Genomic DNA, 22,410 nt, shown 5'->3' with positions numbered 1-22,410 from the left:
CTCGCCTGAGCAGAGAGCTTTAAATCCGGCTAGAATACGAGTTTTGCGTTATGAGTGGAAAAGTCTCATAACAATGCTTTTTCACTACCACTGGTATTACGAGTCTTGTAGGTACATCTGTACCGTACACTTTTTTGGCCGTCACGCAAAGTAACTACCGCAGCTTTCAAAAAGTCCTTTATCAATGGGACTTCCACAGCGCCGGTATAACGAGTTTGCCTAGGAGGCCAAAAAGTGAGCGGTACAGCCTATAACTACAAGATCCGTACCGTAAACTGAAAGTCAGTAGTTATGGGTTTTATGTTACAAAGCTGTAACATAAAACTCATAACTAAAGTGCTACAAAGTACACTAACACCCATAAACTACCTATGAACCCCTAAACCGAGGCCCTCCCGCATCGCAAACACTAAAATAAAATTATTAACCCCTAATCTGCCGCTCCTGATATCGCTGCCACTATAATAAACATATTAACCCCTAAACCGCTGTACTCCTACATCACAAACACTAGTTAAATATTATTAACCCCTAATCTGCTGTCCCTAACATCGCCGCAACATACATTACTGTTACTAACCCCTAATTTGCTGCCCCCAAAATCGCTGCCACTATACTAAAGTTATTAACCCCTAAACCTAACCCTAAGTCTAACCCTAACCATAACACCCACTAACTTTAACATAATTAAAATAAATCTAAATAAAAATTACAGTTAATACCTAAATAATTCCTATTTAAAACTAAATACCTATAAAATAAAACCTAAGCTAGCTACAATATAACTAATAGTTACATTGTATCTATCTTAGGTTTTATTTTTATTTCACAGGTAAGTTTGTATTTATTTTTACTAGGTAGACTAGTTAGTAAATAGTTATTAACTATTTACTAACTACCTAGTTAAAATAAATACAAACTTACCTGTAAAATAAAACCTAACCTGTCTTACACTAACACCTAAACTTACACTACAATTAAATCAATTACATTAATTATATACAATTAACTAAATTACAAAAAAACCCCACTAAATTACACAAAATAAAAAATAAATTATCAAATATTTAAACTAATTACACCTAATCTGATAGCCCTATAAAAAAAAAAAACCCAAAAATAAAAAAACATAGCCTAAACTAAACTGCCAATAGCCCTTAAAAGGGCCTTTTGCGGGGCATTGTCCCAAAGAAATCAGCTCTTTTACCTGTAAAAAAAAAAAAAAAAAAAATACAAACAACCCCCCAACAGTAAAACCCACCACCCACACAAATAAACCCCCCAATAGAATGCAAGCTAAATTTTATTGGCTGACTGGATCAGCCAATAGGATTGCAGCTCAATCCTATTGGCTGATTGCATCAGCCAATAGGATTTTTTCAACTTTAATTCCAATTGGCTGATAGAATTCTATCAGCCAATCGGAATTCAAGGGACGCCATCTTGGATGACATCCCTTAAAGGAACCTTCATTCTTCAGTAGTCGTCGAAAGAAGAGGATGCTCCGCGCCAGATGTCTTGAAGATGGAGCCTAGATGAAGACTTCTGCCCGCCTGGAGGACCACTTCTTGCCGCATGGATGAAGACTTCTCCCGGCTTCGTTGAGGACTTCTTGCCGCTTGGATGAAGACTTCTCCTGGATTCGTTGAGGATGGATGTCCGGTCTTCAAGAACTGTAAGTGGATCTTCGGGGGTTAGTGTTAGGTTTTTTTAAGCGTTTATTGGGTGGGTTTTATTTTTAGCTTAGGGTTTGGGCTGAAAAAGAGCTAAATGCCCTTTTAAAGGCAATGCCCATCCAAGTGCCCTTTTTCAGGGCAATGGGGAGCTTAGGTTTTTTTTATAGGATTTTATTTGGGGGGTTGGTTGTGTGGGTGATGGGTTTTACTGTTGGGGGGTTGTTTGTATTTTTTTTACAGGCAAAAGAGCTAATTTCTTTGGGGCAATGCCCCGCAAAATGCCCTTTTGAGGGCTATTGGCAGTTTAGTTTAGGCTAGGTTTTTTTTTATTTTGGGGGGGCTTTTTTATTTTGATAGGGCTATTAGATTAGGTGTAATTAGTTTAAATATCTGATCATTTCTTTTTTATTTTGTGTAGTTTAGTGTTTTTTTTTTTATTTAGTTAATTGTATTTAACTAATTTAATTAATGTAATTGATTTAATTGTAGTGTAATGTTAGGTGTTAGTGTAAGACAGGTTAGGTATTATTTTACAGGTAAATTTGAATTTATTTTAACTAGATAGTTATTAAATTGTTAATAACTATTTACTAACTAGTCTACCTAGTTAAAATAAATACAAACTTAGATGGGAAATAAAAATAAAACCTAAGATAGCTACAATGTAACTATTAGTTATATTGTAGCTAGCGTAGGGTTTATTTTGCAGGTAAGTATTCAGTTTTAAATAGGAATTATTTAGGTATTAATTGTAATTTTTATTTAGATTTATTTAATTATGTTAAAGTTAGTGGTGTTAGTGTTACAGTAGGGTTAGGGTTCGATTTAGGGTTAGATTTAGGGGTTAATAAGTTTAGTATAGTGGCGGTGACGTTGGGGGTGGCAGATTAGGGGTTAATAAGTGTAGGTAGGTGGCGGCGATGTCGGGGGCGGCAGATAAGGGGTTAATAACTGTAATGTAGGTGGTGGCAACATTGGGTTTGGCATATTAGGGGTTAATAAGTGTAATGTATGTGTAGGCGGTATCTGGGGCGGCAGATTAGGGGTTAATAAGTATAATGTAGGTGTCGGCAATGTCAGGGGCAGCAGATTAGCGGTGTTTAGACTCAGGGTTTATGTTAGGGTGTTAGGTGTAAACATAAATTTTCTTTCTTTATAGGAATCAATGGGGCTGCGTTACGGAGCTTTAGGCTCCTTTATTGCAGGTGTTAGCCTTTTTTTTAGCCAGCTCACCCCATTGATGTCCATGGGGAAATCGTGCACGAGCATGTAACTTCAGTGGCTTACATCCACCATCAGGGAGGAACTCTGAGTTTCTTGGCCATGACAGAGGTAGCCAAAAGTATTCAGTGGGCAGAGACCCACAACTGCTGTCTATCTGCAATCCACATTCCAGGAGTAGACAATTGGGAAGCGGATTTTCTGAGCAGACAGACCTTTCACCCGGGGGAGTGGGAGAGGGGGAGAGAAAGAGCAAAAGAGAAGGGGGAGAGCGCAAAAGAGAGGGGAGAGAGAGTGCAAAAGAAAGGGGGGAAAGAGAAGGGAGAGAGAGAGAGCAAAAGATTGGGGAGAGAGCAAAAGAGAGGGGGGAGAGAAAGAGCAAAAGAGAGGGGGAGAGAGACAGCAAAAGAGAGGGGGGAAGAGAGCAAAAGAAAGGGGATAGAGAGAGCAAAAGAGGGGGGATAGAGAGAGCAAAAGAGGGGAGAGAGAGAAAGAGCAAATGAGAGGTGGGAGAGAGAGAGAGCAAAAGAGAGGGGGCAGAGAGAGAGAAATCAAAAGAGGAGGGATAGAGAGAGAGCAAAAGAGAGGAGGGACAGAGCAAAAGAAAGGGGGGACAGAGAGAGCAAAAGAAGGGGGATAGAGAGAGCAAAAGAGAGGGAGAGAGACAGCAAAAGAGAGGGGGAGAGAGCAAAAGAAAGGGGGAGAGAGAGAGCAAAAGATGGGGGATAGAGAGAACAAAAGAGAGGGGGAGAGCGCAAAAGAGAGGGGGATAGAGAGAGAGCGCAAAAGATAGGGGGGAGATCGCAAAAGAGAGGGGGAGAGAGAGTATAAAAGAGAGGGGGAGAGCGCAAAAGAGAGTGGGATAGAGAGAGAGGTCAAAAGAGAGGGGGGAGATCGCAAAAGAGAGGGGGAGAGAGAGTACAAAAGAGAGGGGGAGATAGACAGCAAAAGAGAGGGGGAGAGCACAAAAGAGAGGGGGATAGAGAGAGAGAGCGCAAAAGAGAGGGGGGAGATCGCAAAAGAGAGGGGGAGAGAGAGTACAAAAGAGAGGGGGAGAGCGCAAAAGAGAGGGGGAGAGAGAACGCAAAAGAGAGGGAGGAAAAGAGAGGGGGAGAGAGAGAGCAAAAGAGAGGGGGGAGAGAGAGAGCAAAATAGAGAGGGGGAGAGAGAGAGCAGAAGAGAGGGGGAGAGCGAGAGCAAAAGAGAGGGGGAGAGAGCAAAAGAGAGGGGGGATAGAGAGAGAGCAAGGGGTGGAATCGCTGTACTGCAAAAAATTGCCCGTGTACACAGGCTTTAGGACTAGTAATAAATAATAATCTATTACTACATGCAAACTGTAAATAGTTACATCATGAACAATAATTTGTTATCACAAGAACCTAACTCTTTAACCATTTAATAACTAGATAAAAATAACTGGGAAGAAAAGAAATAACATGTAAAATATGCAATTCTTTAATTTCAGTATAATATGTATCGAGAGCTAAATACATATGACCAATTTAAATTTAAATAAACAACATGGCAAAAACTATTGAAATATAAATATAATAAACATTTTAATTGTAATAAGGGGAATGTGGGAATGGTCACACAACCTTGTATTGTTTTCGGCAGATCATTTTTGGACCATTGGTGATAAAATTACTGGGGGGTTTCAGTTATCACAATCTGAAATTACTTTTTTCCTTTAATAATCTTAATTCTTACCACCAATAAATACACAAAATCCTTATCTTGCCTCTATAATCTTTCAATTTCAAAATCCAAATGGACAAGATTAAAAATAAACAAAATGTTTGAGGTTTAGTGATAACATCACAGATTGAAGGGGCTGTTGCCATTTAAGTGTGTATAGTGATATAAATAGGTTACATGTGCAATTAACCTGTTGTGCTCAAAGTCATTGAGATATGTCTGTCTGTCTTTTTTAGAGGAATTGAACAGAGGCATTATTGGTATATTGAATGTATTTGTTGGGTTATTGATTTTGCTATTTTCTATAAGTATATAAGTGCTTGCTATTCATTTTTAACTTTAAAGGGACATGAAACCTATTTTTTTATTTCATGATTCAGATAGAGCATATATTTTTAAATAACATTCCAATGTTTATCTATTATATGACTTGTTTCCTTATTTTTGTATCATTTGTTGAAAAGTATACCTAGGTAGGCTCAGAAGCTGATTAGTGTCTACATCTATATGCCTCTCATCATTGTCTTTCAGCTAACTCCCAGTAGTGCATTGCTGCTCCTTTCACAAAGAATACCAAGAGAATAAAGCAAATTAGATAATAGAAGTACATTGAAAAGTTGTTTAAAATTGTATGTTCTATCTGAATCATGAAATATTTTTTTTTTAGGTTTCATGTCCATTTAACTGATTGAGCAGGTAGCAGTTGTATCTGTTTGGTAATGCTGCTTCCTCTAATATGGTGGAGGTGATATCAAAGTGTTTGGCCAATTTGCAAAACAATGTTTTAACATTTTTGGGGTACTCAGTTATAAGTTGAAAAGTGTTATCTGGGGTTCATTAAGTTATTTTTTGTTGTGGAATTTGCCCTGTAAATGTGTCCCTAAGTATCAAAAATTTTGATTTTGGTCAACCAAACAGGACTGGCACATGCTAACTATAGAACATTTTTTCATTAGAGTGATAATGACTAAAGTGCTTCAGATAAACCAGGAAAATGTAAGAAAAAAAGGAATAGCTGTACATATACAAATCTCCTTTAGGGGGCGCTCTCTATAGAATGTACTATAAACAAAAATAAAAAACACACATTAAACCAGCAAAAGCATAATAGAAATATTATTTAGGTTTATTTAATTAATATTTAAGTTAGGGGGGTGTTAGGGTTAGTGTTAGACTTAGGTTTAGGGGTTAATAAATTTATTACAGTGGCGGCGGTGTAGTGGGGGGCAGGATAGGGGTTAATAAATTTATTATAGGTGGCGACGGTGTAGGGGGGGCAGGATAGTGGTTAATAGGTATAATGTAGGTGGCAGCGGTGTCTGGGAGCGGCGGTTTAGGGGTTAATACATTTATCAGAGTTGCGGCAGGGTCTAGGAGCGGCGGTTTAGGGGTTAATACATTTATCAGAGTTGCGGGAGGGTCTAGGAGGGGCGGTTTAGGGGTTAGTAACTTTATTTAGTTGCGGGGGGCTCTGGGGGCACCGGTATAGGGGGTAGAACAGTGTAGTTAGTGTGAGTGCTTAGTGACAGGCTAGCAATAAAGCTGGGAAAAAGCCGAAGAGCAGCGAATTCGGATGAGTGATAACTCTCACAGTCCGCTGCTCATCGCCCCGCGGCTTTTTGACAGCTTTATTTGATAACTTAGGCGAAATTTTTCAGGTCCGCGGCGGCAATGTGAGGCGAGCTTAGGCGGGCGTATTGGGCCGGCGAAGGCAGGAAAGTTGACACATTGATAACTACCCCCCTAAGCCCCATGTGTATAAAGCCTCAACTTGGCCTGCCATGTGTTGCTCCAATATTCAGTGGGGCCGCCCCATCCCCACTTCCCATATCCGCCATCATGACAGAGCACGACCGCACTATAAAAGAAACACATCAGCAAGAGGCTTCTCCCTTCCTTACGGTGTGTCAATGACTGTTGAGCGTCTCCTATAGGAGACCGTGAAACAAACAACTAAGATGCGCTACTAAACAAGAGCGATCTAGAAGTGTGTTAAGAAGCCATAATCTGTATTAAAATGCGTGATAAATACAGCTTGTAACAACAATGAATCCAAACATAGCATAGATGGAGTAAGCTGGCTTCAAGTATACAGTGTCGACAATGTGTGTAAAATATTGACCTGTTGTGTGATAATGAGAAAACAGTGGACAATGATGTGTCTACAAAATAGGGATATATATGGAAAACTAGAGAACTTTGTGCACAAACCTAACTAATAATAGAACCTAGAATCCAAACTTGTTAATAATAGTTATTTCTTTCATGTAATTGGCAAGAGTCCATGAGCTAGTGATGTATGGGATATACAATCCTACCTACCAGGAGGGTCAAAGTTTCCCAAACCTCAAAATGCCTATAAATACACCCCTCACCACACCCACAATTCAGTTTTACAAACTTTGCCTCCTATGGAGGTGGTGAAGTAAGTTTGTGCTTGATTTTTATGATTTCTTCTGTGATAAGCACTTCTAAGCATTCTGAAGCCCAATTCCTCTCAGAGTAAAGTGTTTTTCAGAGGGATGTGAAGAGAGTATCGCCTTTTTGATTTTATGGTTTTCCTTGCAGGAAATCTTTTCAAGGGTTCTCTGTTATCGGTCGTAGGGATTCATCTCCTACCTCCCTTTTTAGATCAACCATACAGTATACTCTTATATACCATTACCTCTGCTGATAGCTTTCATTACTGGTTTGGCTACTTGCTAAATGTGGATGGGTGTCTTTCGGTAAGTATATATCATTATTTTAAGACACTCTCAGCAATGGTTTGGCGCTTTATGTATTAATCTAAAGTTTTAAATATATGTATTTTACTTATTTTTGCCATGAGTCAGGTCTATGTGTATTTCCCTTTGCAGTCCAACAGTTTCGTTATGGGAATCATGTTTAGGAAGTCTGTCTTACCTGGGGTATAGTCTTTTTTCAATTTGACTTGTTTTTTTTTTGGAAAATTTGTGGGTAAAATAGACTCACAAGTCCGCAAAATGCTGTTATTTATTGTGTCATTCTTGGCGCAAGATTTTTTGGGCTCGAATGTGTGTTGGTCATGACGCAAGTTCGTCATTTCCTGCGTCTTAGTTGATGCTAGGTTGTTTGGGGCAAAAACATAATTTATGCTTACCTGATAAATTTATTTCTCTTGTAGTGTATCCAGTCCACAGATCATCCATTACTTGTGGGATATTCTCCTTCCCAACAGGAAGTTGCAAGAGGATCACCCACAGCAGAGCTGCTATATAGCTCCTCCCCTAACTGCCATATCCAGTCATTCGACCGAAACAAGCAGAGAAAGGAGAAACCATAGGGTGCAGTGGTGACTGAAGTTTAATTAAAATTTAGACCTGCCTTAAAAGGACAGGGCGGGCCGTGGACTGGATACACTACAAGAGAAATAAATTTATCAGGTAAGCATAAATTATGTTTTCTCTTGTTAAGTGTATCCAGTCCACGGATCATCCATTACTTGTGGGATACCAATACCAAAGCTTTAGTACACGGATGAAGGGAGGGACAAGGCAGGAACTTAAATGGAAGGAACCACTGCCTGTAGAACCTTTCTCCCAAAAACAGCCTCCGAAGAAGCAAAAGTATCAAATTTGTAAAATTTTGAAAAGGTATGAAGCGAAGACCAAGTCGCAGCCTTGCAAATCTGTTCAACAGAGGCCTCATTTTTAAAGGCCCAGGTGGAAGCCACAGCTCTAGTAGAATGAGCTGTAATTCTTTCAGGGGGCTGCTGTCCAGCAGTCTCATATGCTAAACGGATTATACTCCAAAGCCAAAAAGAAAGAGAGGTTGCCGAGGCCTTTTGACCTCTCCTCTGTCCAGAGTAAATAACAAACAGGTGAGATGTTTGGCGAAAATCTTTAGTAGCCTGCAAGTAACACTTCAATGCACGGACTACGTCTAGATTATGCAAAAGACGTTCCTTCTTTGAAGAAGGATTAGGGCATAATGATGGAACAACAATCTCTTGATTGATATTCTTGTTAGAAACCACCTTAGGTAAAAACCCAGGTTTTGTACGCAGAGCTACTTTATCTGAATGAAAGATCAGATAAGGAGAATCCCAATGTAAGGCAGATAACTCAGAGACTCTTCGAGCCGAGGAAATAGCCATCAGAAAAAGAACTTTCCATGATAGAAGTTTGATATCAATAGAATGAAGGGGTTCAAACGGAACCCCTTGAAGAACTTTAAGAACCAAGTTTAAGCTCCATGGGGGATCAACAGGTTTAAACACAGGCTTAATTCTAACTAAAGCCTGACAAAATGCCTGAACGTCTGGAACTTCTGCCAGACGCTTGTGTAAAAGAATAGACAGAGCAGAAATCTGTCCCTTTAAAGAACTAGCTGATAGTCCTTTGTCCAAACCCTCTTGGAGGGAGGACAATATCCTAGGAATCCTAACCCTACTCCATGAGTAATTCTTGGATTCACACCAATGAAGATATTTACGCCAAATCTTGTGGTAAATTTTCCTGGTGACAGGCTTTCGTGCCTGTATTAAGGTATCAATTACTGACTCGGAGAAGCCACGCTTTGATAGGATCAAGCGTTCAATCTCCATGCAGTCAGTCTCAGAGAAAGTAGATTCGGATGATTGAAAGGACCTTGTATTAGAAGGTTTTGTCTCAGAGGCAGAGTCCATGGTGGAAAGGATGACATGTCCACTAGGTCTGCATACCAGGTCCTGCGTGGCCACGCAGGCGCTATCAATATCACCGATGCTCTCTCCTGTTTGATTTTGGCAATCAGACGAGGGAGCAGAGGAAACGGTGGAAACACATAGGCCAGGTTGAAGAACCAAGGCGCTGCTAGAGCATCTATCAATGCCGCTTCTGGGTCCCTGGACCTGGATCCGTAACAAGGAAGCTTGGCGTTCTGGCGAGACGCCATGAGATCCAGTTCTGGTTTGCCCCAACGGAGAACCAATTGAGCAAACACCTCCGGATGGAGTTCCCACTCCCCCGGATGAAAAGTTTGATGACTTAGAAAATCCGCCTCCCAGTTCTCTACCCCTGGGATATGGATCGCTGATAGGTGGCAAGAGTGAGTCTCTGCCCAGCGAATTATCTTGGAGACTTCTAACATCGCTAGGGAACTCCTGGTCCCCCCTTGATGGATGATGTAAGCCACAGTCGTGATGTTGTCCGACTGAAATCTGATGAACCTCAGTGTTGCTGAGGCCAAGCTAGAAGAGCATTGAATATTGCTCTTAACTCCAGAATATTTATTGGGAGGAGTTTCTCCTCCTGAGTCCATGAACCCTGAGCCTTCAGGGAGTTCCAGACTGCACCCCAACCTAGAAGGCTGGCGTCTGTTGTTACAATGGTCCAATCTGGCCTGCGAAAGGTCATACCTTTGGACAGATGGACCCGAGATAACCACCAGAGAAGAGAATCTCTGGTTTCCTGATCCAGATTTAGTAGAGGGGACAAATCTGGGTAATCCCCATTCCACTGACTGAGAATGCATAATTGCAGCGGTCTGAGATGCAGGCGTGCAAATGGCACTATGTCCATCGCTGCTACCATTACTTCCATGCACTGAGCCACCGTGGGGCGCGGAATGGAGTGAAGAACACGGCAAGCATTTAGAAGTTTTGATAACCTGGACTCCGTCAGGTAAATTTTCATTTCTATAGAATCTATCAGAGTCCCTAGGAAGGAAACCCTTGTGAGAGGAGATAGAGAACTCTATTCTTCGTTCACTTTCCACCCATGCGACCTCAGAAATGCCAGAACTATCTCTGTATGAGACTTGGCAATTTGAAAGCTTGACGCCTGTATCAGGATGTCATCTAAGTAAGGAGCCACCGCTATGCCTTGCGGTCTTAGAACCGCCAGAAGTGAGCCCAGAACCCTTGTAAAAATTCTTGGGGCTGTAGCCAACCCGAATGGAAGAGCTACAAACTTGTAATGCCTGTCTAGAAAGGCAAACCTCAGGAACCGATGATGATTCTTGTGGATCGGAATGTGAAGGTAGGCATCCTTTAAGTCCACTGTGCTCATGTACTGACCCTCTTGGATCATGGGTAAAATGGTTCGAATAGTTTCCATCTTGAATGATGGAACTCTGAGGAATTTGTTTAGGATCTTTAGATCCAAAATTGGTCTGAAGGTTCCCTCTTTTTTGGGAACCACAAACAGATTTGAATAAAACCCCTGTCCTTGTTCCGTCCGCGGAACTGGATGGATCACTCCCATTACAAGGAGGTCTTGCACGCAGCTTAGGAATGCCTCTTTCTTTATCTGGTTTGCAGATAATCTTGAAAGGTGAAATCTCCCTTGTGGGGGAGAAGCTTTGAAGTCCAGAAGATATCCCTGAGATATGATCTCCAACGCCCAGGGATCCTGAACATCTCTTGCCCATGCCTGGGTGAAGAGAGAGAGTCTGCCCCCTACTAGATCCGTTGTCGGATAAGGGGCCGCTCCTCCATGCTGTCTTGCAGGCAGCAGCAGGCTTTCTGGCCTGCTTGCCCTTGTTCCAGGACTGGGTAGGTTTCCAGGCCTGCTTAGATTGAGGAAAAGTTCCCTCTTGTTTTGAAGTAGAGGGAGCTGATCCTGCACCTGCCTTGAAATTTCGAAAGGCACGAAAATTAGACTGTTTGGCCCTTGATTTGGCCCTGTCCTGAGGAAGGGTATGACCCTTACCTCCAGTAATGTCAGCAATAATTTCTTTCAAACCAGGCCCGAATAAGGTCTGCCCCTTGAAAGGAATGTTAAGTCACATCAGCTGACCAGGATTTAAGCCATAGCGCCCTACGCGCCTGGATGGCGAATCCGGAATTCTTAGCCGTTAGTTTAGTCAAATGAACAATGGCATCAGAAACAAATGAGTTAGCTAGCTTAAGTGTTCTAAGCTTGTCAATAATTTCAGTCAATGGAGCTGTATGGATGGCCTCTTCCAGGGCCTCAAACCAGAACGCCGCCGCAGCAGTGACAGGCGCAATGCATGCAAGGGGCTGTAAAATAAAACCTTGTTGAATAAACATTTTCTTAAGGTAACCCTCTAATTTTTTATCCATTGGATCTGAAAAAGCACAACTGTCCTCAACCGGGATAGTGGTACACTTTGCTAAAGTAGAAACTGCTCCCTCCACCTTAGGGACTGTCTGCCATAAGTCCCGTGTAGTGGCATCTATTGGAAACATTTTTCTAAATGTAGAAGGTGGGGAAAAGGGCACACCGGGTCTATCCCACTCCTTACTAATAATTTCTGTAAGCCTTTTAGGTATTGGAAAAACATCAGTACTCACTGGCACTGCATAGTATTTATCCAGCCTACACAATTTCTCTGGCACTGCAATTGTGTCACAGTCATTCAGAGCAGCTAATACCTCCCCAAGTAACACACGGAGGTTCTCAAGCTTAAATTTAAAATGAGAAATCTCTGAATCAGGTCTCCCCGATTCAGAGACGTCACCCACAGACTGAAGCTCTCCGTCCTCAGGTTCTGCATATTGTGACGCAGTATCAGACATGGCTCTTACAGCATCTACGTGCTCTGTATCTCGTCTAACCCCAGAGCTATCGCGCTTGCCTCTCAATTCAGGCAATCTGGCTAATACCTGTGACAGGGTTTTATTCATGATTGCAGCCATGTCCTGCAAAGTAATCGCTATGGGCATCCCTGATGTACTTGGCACCATATTAGCGTGCGTCCCTCGAGCGGGAGGCGAAGAGTCCGACACGTGGGGAGAGTTAGTCGGCATAACTTCCCCCTTGACAGACCCCTCTGGTGACAATTCTTTTATAGATAAAGACTGATCTTTACTGTTTAAGGTGAAATCAATACATTAAGTACACATTCTCCTATGGGGCTCCACCATGGCTTTTAAACATAATGAACAAGTAGTTTCCTCTGTGTCAGACATGTTTGTACAGACTAGCAATGAGACTAGCAAGCTTGGATAACACTTTAAACAAAGTTAACAAGCAATATAAAAAACGTTACTGTGCCTTTAAGAGAAACAAATTTTGGCAAAATTTGAAATAACAGTGAAAAAAGGCAGTTACACTAACGAAATTTTTACAGTGTATGTAACAAGTTAGCAGAGCATTGCACCCACTTGCAAATGGATGATTAACCCCTTAATACAAAAAACAGATTAACAAAACGAAAAATATGTTTTTTAAACAGTCATAACAACTGCCACAGCTCCTACTTTTGAAGCCTTTTGAGCCCTTCAGAGATGTCCTATAGCATGCAGGGGACTGCTGAGGGAAGTTGAATGTCACAGTTTGTAATTTTAACTGCACCAACTGTAACTTTTATACTATAACAGTGGAAAGCCTCAGGAAACTGTTTCTAGTCAAAAATAAAGCCAGCCATGTGGAAAAAACTAGGCCCCAATAAGTTTTATCACCAAAGCATATATAAAAACAATTAACATGCCAGCAAACGTTTTATATTACACTTTTATAAGAGTATGTATCTCTGTTAATAAGCCTGATACCAGTCGCTATTAAATCACTGCATTTAGGCTTAACTTACATTAATCCGGTATCAGCAGCATTTTTCTAGCAAATTCCATCCCTAGAAATATGTTAACTGCACATACCTTATTGCAGGAAAACCTGCACGCCATTCCCCCTCTGAAGTTACCTCACTCCTCAGAATATGTGAGAACGGCAATGGATCTTAGTTACTTCTGCTAAGATCATAGAAATCACAGGCAGATTCTTCTTCTAATGCTGCCTTTGATAAAACAGTACACTCCGGTACCATTTAAAAATAACAAACTTTTGATTGAAGTTAAGAAACTAACTATAATACACCACTCTCCTCTTACTACGTCAATCTTTGTTGAGAGTTGCAAGAGAATGATTGGATATGGCAGTTAGGGGAGGAGCTATATAGCAGCTCTGCTGTGGGTGATCCTCTTGCAACTTCCTGTTGGGAAGGAGAATATCCCACAAGTAATGGATGATCCGTGGACTGGATACACTTAACAAGAGAAATTGTGTTATGACGCGAGTTGCGTCATTTCCGGATGTTTGTTGGCGTCAAAAAATTTCTCAACTTCGTTTTGCACTGTGCATCATACTTGGCACCAAACAATTTAGTTTTATTTTACCTCACTTCCTATATGCTTCTTGCCTTCTTTATGCTCAGAGGGCTATGCTATTTGTTTTTTTGCCAAATGTAGCACTTGCATTTTCCCCATTCCAAAAACTGCTATATGTGAAAATAAGATATTTCTGTTTAATGTTATTTTTTTTTTTTTTACATTTTACAAGATGTCTCAATCTGATCCTGTCTCAGAAGCTGCTGTAGGAACCATGCTGCATGAACACAGTTCTACCAAAGCTAAGTGTATCTGTTGTAAGATAGTGGAGATTATATCTCCAGCTGTAGTATGTAACAGTTGTCATGATAAGCTTTTGAATGCAGAAAAGGTTTCAACATCTAAAATACATGATATACCTGTTGATATGAAAAATTATATTGCTAATGCGATACAGAAGGCTATGGCCTCTATACCACTTTCAAATAAACGTAAAAGGTCTTTTAAAACTTCTCATAATATTGACAACATTTTTAATGACCGGCAACATTCTGATATATCCTCCTCTGATGAGGATCTCTCTGGTTCAGAGGATCCTACTTCAGACATTGACACTGATAAATCATCTTATCTTTTTAAGATTGAGTATATTTGTTCTTTGTTAAAAGAAGTGTTAATAACTTTGGATATTGAGGAGTCTGGTACTCTTGATAATAAATCCAGTAAACATTTAAATTCTGTCTATAAACTTCCTGTGACTACTCCTGAGGTTTTCCCTGTTCCTGATGCCATTTCTGATGTGATTGCTAAGGAATGGTCTAAGCCTGGTACTTCTTCTTTTCCTTCTTCAAGGTTTAAAAAGTTGTATCCTTTGCCAGTGGCTAGATTAGAGTTTTAGGAAAAAGTTCCTAAGGTTAATGGGGCTATTTCTACTCTTGCTAAACGTACTACTATTCCTATGGAAGATAGTACCTCTTTTAAGGATCCTTTAGATAGGAAGATTGAATCTTATCTACGGAAAGCTAATTTGCATTCTGGCTATATGCTCTCACCTGCCATTTCTATGGCTGATATTGCGGCTGCATCAACTTTTTGGTTGGATAGCTTAGCACAACGGGAAAAAGACTGATTTGCATAGCATTGTTTGTTTGCTTCAAAATGCTAATTATTTTATCTGTGATGCTATTTTTTATAACATCAAGATAAGTATTAAATCTATATCTTTAGCTATTTTAGCTAGAAGAGCTTTATGGCTCAAATTATGGAATGCTGACATGGTATCTAAATCTAGGTTACTATCTCTTTCATTCCAGGGTAATAATTTGTTTGGTTCCCAGTTGGATTCAATTATTTCCACTATTACTAGGGAAGGGTGTTTTTTTGTCTCAAGATAAAAAGTCCAAAGGAAAATCTAGAGTTTCTAATTGGTTTTGTTCCTTTCGATAGAATAGAGAACAGAAAACCACTCCTTCCCCTAAAGACTGTGGCTCCAATTGGAAGCTTTCCTCAAGTTGGAATAAATCCAAGCCTTTCAAGAAACCAAAGCCAGCCCCCAAGAATGCATGAAGGTGTGGCCCTTGATCCAGTTCTACTGGTGGGGGGCAGATTGAAATTATTTCAAGATGTGTGGGCAGGTTCCATTCAGAATCATTGGATTCAGAATATTGTCTCCCAGTGGTATTGAATAGGTTTCAGAATAAGACCTCCTGTGAGAAGATTTTTTCTCTCTCACATTCCAACAAATCCTGTGAAAGCTCAGGCTTTTCTGAAATGTGTTTCAGTTCTAGAGCGTTCAGAAGTGATTGTACCAGTTCCAATTCTGGAACAGGGTCTGGGTTTTTATTCAAATCTATTCATTGTCCCGAAGAAGGAAAATTCTTTCAGACCAGTTCTGGCTCTGAACTTTTTGAATCCTTTTGTAAGAGTCCCAACTATCAAGATGGTGACTATAAGGACTATTCTGCCTTTTGTTCAGCAAGGTCATTACATGACCTCAATAGACTTACAGGATGCTTATCTTCATATTCCGATTCATCCAGACCACTATTTGTTTCTGAGATTCTCTTTTCTAGACAAGCATTACCAGTTTGTTGCTCTTCCATTTGGCCTAGCAACAGCTCCAAGAATCTTTTCAAAGGTTCTTGGTGCCCTTCTATCTGTAATCAGAGAGCAGGGTATTGGAGTATTTCCTTATTTGCACGATATCTTGGTACTGGCTCAATCTTTTCATTTAGCAGAATCTCACATGAATCAACTTGTGTTGTTTCTTCAAAGACATGGTTGGAGGATCAATTACCAAAGAGTTCCTTGATTCCTCAGACAAGGGTCACCTTTTTAGGTTTCCAGATAGATTCAGTGTCCATGACTTTGTCTTTAACAGACAAGAGACAAATGAAATTGGTTTCTGCCTGTCGAAACCTTAAGTCTCAATCATTCCCTTCAGTGGCTATGTGCATGGAAGTTTTAGGTCTCATGACTACAGCATCAGACACAATCCTCTTTGCTTGTTTTCATATGACACCTCTGCAGCTTTGCATGCTGAATCAATGGTGAAGGGATAATACTCAGATATCACAGTTAATATACTTAAATCCCAACATTCAACTCTCTCTATCCTGGTGGTTAGTCCATCATCGGATTATTCAAGGGGCCTCTTTTGTTTGTCCTGCCTGGACTGTGATTTCAACAGATGCAAGTCTCACATGTTGGGGAGTTGTCTGGGGGTCTCTGACAGCACAAGGAGTTTGGAATTCTCAAGAGGCGAGGTTACCAATCAATATTTTAGAACTCCATGCTATTTTCAGGGCTCTTCAGGCTTGGCCACTGTTAAAGAGATAATTATTCATTCGTTTTCAGACAGACAATATCACAACTGTGGCATATGTCAATCATCAAGGGGGGACTCGCAGTCCTTTAGCGATGAAAGAAGTATCTCAGATACTTTCTTGGGCTGAATCCAACTCCTGTCTAATTTCTGCAATATATATTCCAGGTGTAGACAATTGGGAAGCGGATTATCTCAGTAGTCAGTCTTTACATCCAAGGGAGGGGGTCTCTCCATCCAGATGTATTTTGTCAGATTGTACAGATGTGGGGTCTCCCAAAATATATCTGATGGCTTCCCATCTAAACAAGAAGCTTCCCAGTTACCTTTGCTGGTCCAGGGATGGTGAATGTGTTAGCAGTTCCTTGGTTTTACCAACCTGCTTACACTTTTCCACCTCTAGTTCTCCTTCCAAGGGTGATCTCCAAGATCATATTGGAACAATTGCATGTGTTTCTGATAGCACCAGCATGGCCTCACAGGTTTTGGTATGCGGACCTTGTCCGGATGTCCAGTTGCCAATGTTGGCCACTTCCTTTAAGGCCAGACCTTCTGTCTCAAGGGCCATTTTTCCATCGGGATCTCAAATTGCTAAATTTGAAGGTATGGAAATTGAACACTTAGTGCTTAGTCATAGAGGTTTCTCTGACTCAGTGATTAATACTATGCTACAGGCTCGTAAGTCTGTTTCAAGAAAGATTTATTATCGGGTTTGGAAAACCTATATTTCATGGTGTTTTTCTCAGAAATTATTTTGGCATTCTTTTAGAATTCCTAGAATTTTACAGTTTCTTCAGTATGGTTTGGATAAAGGTTTGTCTGCAAGTACTTTGAAGGGACAAATCTCTGCTCTTTCTGTTTTATTTCACATAAAAATTCCTAAACTTCCTCATATTCACTGTTTTGTTTAGTCTTTGGTTCATATAAAGGCCCATAGTTATCAAGGTCTCGCAGACCTGATCCAACAGTGCGGATCAGGCCCGCCAGACCTCGCTGAATACGGCGAGCAATATGCTCGCCGTATTCAGCATTGCACCAGCAGCTCAAAAGAGCTGCTGGTGCAATGCCGGCCCCTGCAGACTCACGGCCAACGGGCCGCCAGCAGGGGGTGTCAATCAACCCGATCGTACTTGATCGGATTGATTTCCGGCGATGTCTGTCCACCTGCTCAGAGCAGGCGGACAGGTTATGGAGCAGCGGTCTTTGTGACCGCTGCTTCATAACTGCTGTTTCTGGCGAGCCTGCAGGCTTGCCAGAAACACGGGGCATCAAGCTCCATACGGAGCTTGATAAATATGCCCCAAAGCCTGTTATTAAATCAATATCTCCTCCTTGGAGTCTTAATTTGGTTTTGAAGGCTTTGCAGGCTCCTCCCCTTTTGAGCCTATGCATTCTTTGGATTTTAAACTACTTTCTTGGAAAGTGTTGTTCCTTTTGGCTATCTCTTCAGCTAGAAGAGTTTCTGAATTGTCTGCTCTCTCTTGTGAGTCTCCTTTTCTGATTTTCCATCAGGATTAGGCTGTTTTGCGGACTCCATTTAAATTTCTTCCTAAGGTTATGAATTCTAACAACATTAGTAGGGAAATTGTTGTTCCTTCCTTGTGTCCTAATCCCAAGAATACTCTTGAAAGTATCCATTCTTTGGATGTTGTAAGAGATTTGAAATATTATGTTGAAGCTACTAAAGATTTCAGGAAGACTTCTAGTCTATTTGTTGTTTTTTCTTGTCCTAGGAAAGGTCAGAAAGCCTCTGCCATTTCTTTGGCATCTTGGTTACAGCTTTTGATTCACAAGACTTATGTAGAGACGGGACAGTCTCTGCCTCAGAGAATTACAGCTCATTCTACTAGATCAGTCGCCACTTCTTGGGCTTTTAAGAATTAAGTTTCGGTTGATCAGATTTGCAAAGCAGCAACTTTGTCTTTTTTGCATACATTTACAAAATTTTACCATGTTGATGTATTTGCTTCTTCTGAAACAGTCTTTGGTAGAAAAGTTCTTCAGGCAGCTGTTTTAGTTTGATTCTTCTGCTTATGATTTAAGTTTTTTTTCTTGAAATGTATGTGAAATTTTTAGGAAAGACTTATTTTTTTGTGGATTTATTTTTTTCAGCGGAAATAGCTGTTTTAATTTTATCCCTCCCTTTCTAGTGACTCTTCTGTGGTCTCCCACATCTTGGATATTTCTATCCCATGCGTCAATAGCTCATGGACTCTTGCCAATTACATGAAAGAAAACATAATTTATGTAAGAACTTATCTGATAAATAATTTCTTTCATATTGGCAAGAGTCCATGAGGTGCACCCTTTTTCTATGGTGGTTATGATTTTTGTATAAAAAGCACAATTTTATTTCCAGTTCCTCTTTTGTATGCTTTTTTACTCCTTATTTTTTCACCCAACTACTTGGCTATTCGTTAAACTGAATTGTGGGTGTGGTGAGGGGTGTATTTATAGGCATTTTGAGGTTTGGGAAACTTTGCCCCTACTGGTAGGTAGGATTGTATATCCCATACGTCACTAGCTCATGGACTCTTGCAATATGAAAGACATTAATTTATCAGGTAAGTTACATAAATTATGTTTTCTCACATGAGGAATTGGCAACAGGAAAATGGCTAATTATGATTGTATCATTGCAAGGGGCAGGGCTTCCATTAACATGCTGACCATTATCAAATGATAGATTGAGATCAACCCCAAAGTTTTATGTTTAGGTACATTCATCCTCAGTAATTATTTAGATAATATTGTGATTCGTGAATATAACCCTTTGTTAGACATATCTAAAGTTTAAAAATTCAATAAGCCTCCTGCTCTGCTTGGCAAATTAGCCATTTCTATTCCTAAATATTGAAGCTTTGTATATAATATTATATATCTTTTATTTGAGATCCTCTAAAAAGGCTTGCAAGAGGTGTTAAAAAAAATGCAATAAAATGCTATTTGTTTATTCTGATTTACAATTTGTATATCAATGATGATGCAATAAGGAGACCTGCTATCTAAAGTTTATTTGTCTAGGTCTTGTATAATATTTGAGTTCCAATTTTATTTTATTTGCATTAACAGTCATATGTTGTTTAAAAGCTTATATGTGTAAGATGTCATATGGGCAATAACAATTGTTTAATTATCTAGGCAATTTACATAATATAAATTTTGTCTGGATTATTAAAAAGCAAAAATCTTAAAATTCTGCAGAAGCATCAGTAGAGGCTAGGCTATTTAAGCAGCCTTAGAGCACTATACCTTTAGAGTCTATGAGTATTGCGTGTTATACAGCCGAAATGCGTTAGTCCGGTTTCATGTCTCTGTTTGTGATGTTTTAATAAATATTTACTTTGTTTACTCATTTAGAAGAAGACTCCTTGTTTTTGTGCTTTCTTGTGAGTGGAGGAACTTGCTTTCTTCTTTGAATATTCAATGGCTCTAAAGTTCATCCGCCCAGGGTATAGATCCGGCAGCACCAGCTGAAGATTAATCTGCATATCAAGTGACCGGCTGAAGACTGAGTGAATAAATAACACTATTTGCCAACTCTTATGGTATCCTGTGTGGCTGTTTGGATTATCCGTGCAGCAGAATCCGGAGCTTGAAGCTTGAGGGGCTGGAAGCAGGAAGGTTATAAGCGGTTCTCTCTCTAAATCTCTATAGCTGTTATACTTGAGAAGAGTGCCAGTGGGAATGTGAGATACGGCTTTGTCCGGTTTGGAAGTGTTGTTAATTAAGTGCTGAGTGTAGGTTCTATTCTGGGGCAGGCATGTTAGCCATTATCTGAGGAAGTTTATGCCTATTTTACTGAAGCTTTGGGGTTGTGTTTTTTGGTCTTGAATATATCATTTGATTATTTTACTGAATAATAAGATATGCAGAAAGTGAGCTTTACCACCTCTTTTAATAGTAATCAGAAGTTCCCTAGTACATAAATAGATCCCTTTGCTTGTAAGGCATATGTATCAATACAAATTATGGGCTAGATTACGAGTGGCACGCCAACTGTTGCACGTGAGCGATATCGTGTTTTTGTTTGCTTTTTCTGTGCAACAGTAATAGTGGGCGTATTACTAGTTGAAATTTAATATGCTTGCTTGAACACAATCACAATTTACACTTGTCAGGTTAGCGTGAATTGAGAGGACATGTAAAAGGTTGGGTAAAAATAAAATTGCATTAAACACACCATAAATACACTTAAATATACAGTTATACAATGTGTTTAAAAAGTTATAAGTGCTCAAATATATATGGGGGCCGATTTATCAAGCTCCGTATGGAGCTTCAGGCTCGCCGGAACAGAACTTATGAAGCAGCGGTCTATAACTTCGGCCACTGACAGAAATCAACCCGATCGAATACGATCGGGTTGATTGACACCCCCTGCTAGTGGCCGAACTGCTGGTGCAATGATAAATGCCGACAGCGTATGCCCTGTGCAGCAGACATGATACGCTACATTGTATCATGTACGCTCACACTATGATAAATATACCCCTTGGTATAAGGTTTTTGACAGAAAAATGGCAGCAAAGGGCTAAACACATGGCTAAATATGTGCATGTATGTGTGTTTATATATATAAATTAGGGTTGCACCGATACCGATACTAGTATCAGTATCGGTACCGATACCAAGTATTTGCATGATTACTTGTACTCGTGCAAATGCACCGATACTTAAACCGATACCTCCACTTCCTATCCATATGCTATCTTGTGGCATTTTTTTTTCAAACTGCATGTTCCCATTTCATTTTAAACTGGAGTGGAGACTAAACTAAAAATTGTTTACTACTGTTCTGCCAATACAAATTGCTGTTATTTGTATTATTGTAGGAGAGATCACTGTATCTCGTTCAGACAAACCCCTGAAGTACTGGGCAGTTAAACAGATTTCCAGCTCTGACTAAAATGGCCCAATAATATCTTTCTGCCCCATGCAGTAGTGTGGAAAGTGAAAGACTGTTCAACTTAGAGTCGAACCTCCATACAAATGTCAGATTGATGTTATATAACAGCCCTACAACCCAATTGCATCACCCCTTTAAATGTAATATTTTATTGTAATATTTTTTATTTATTAACATGTTCAGTGAACTTTGTGACAAATAAAACTGTTTTATTATTTCATAATATCTTTTGAATTACAGTCCTCTATAATTATAAAGAAGGAATATTAAATAATTATTATTATAACTGTATTGTGCTTGGTAAAATGTCACATGACATTAAAAAAAAGTATCGGTAATTGGTATCGGCGAGTATTTGAAAACTAGTATCGGTACTTGTACTCGGTCATAAAAAAATGGTATCGGTGCAACCCTAATATAGATATATATATAATTCAAAATGGAAAATGGAAGTGAATTTAAAAGTGTCTTAAAACTACATGTTCTATCTGAACCATGCAAGTTTAATTTTAACTTATTTATCCCTTTAAGCTGGCTAAGCAACATGCAAAATTTAGCTACAAAACCTCTGTTGGGCCAAGGTTCATCTATGGATTCTTTAGATTTGTTTACAGTATGTATAATCATTTTTATTTATTATATTTAATATTTTTTTGAATATTTTACAATTAACATTTTAAGAACGCGTATTGAAGGTAACAATTCTTCATATTTGCTAAGCCGACTTTGCGTTAGACCTGATGCACGTTACGCATATTTCACATTCCTATGTTCTTCACATAGAATAAATATTTTTTATTATTATTATTATATTAAATATATATTTCTATATTTATGTGGTGATGTAAATGTATGAAATATATCAATACCAATATATCTATAGGAATAGATATACAGGTATGGGTTTATATAGATATATATAAAAAATACATTGTTCTGTATGTGAAAAACATTGGAATGTGAACTATTCATAACTCCTGTTGAGTTAGCGTGCGAGCAATAGGTGTTTTCTGCGCTCTCCATTGACTTCTATGAGAAAAAGAAGTTAACGCGGTCACAATATTTATATTTG

This window comes from Bombina bombina, chromosome 4, assembly GCF_027579735.1.
Source record: "Bombina bombina isolate aBomBom1 chromosome 4, aBomBom1.pri, whole genome shotgun sequence".
In the NCBI taxonomy this organism is placed as follows: Eukaryota; Metazoa; Chordata; class Amphibia; order Anura; family Bombinatoridae; genus Bombina; species Bombina bombina.
Note: the sequence above shows the minus strand (reverse complement) of the source record.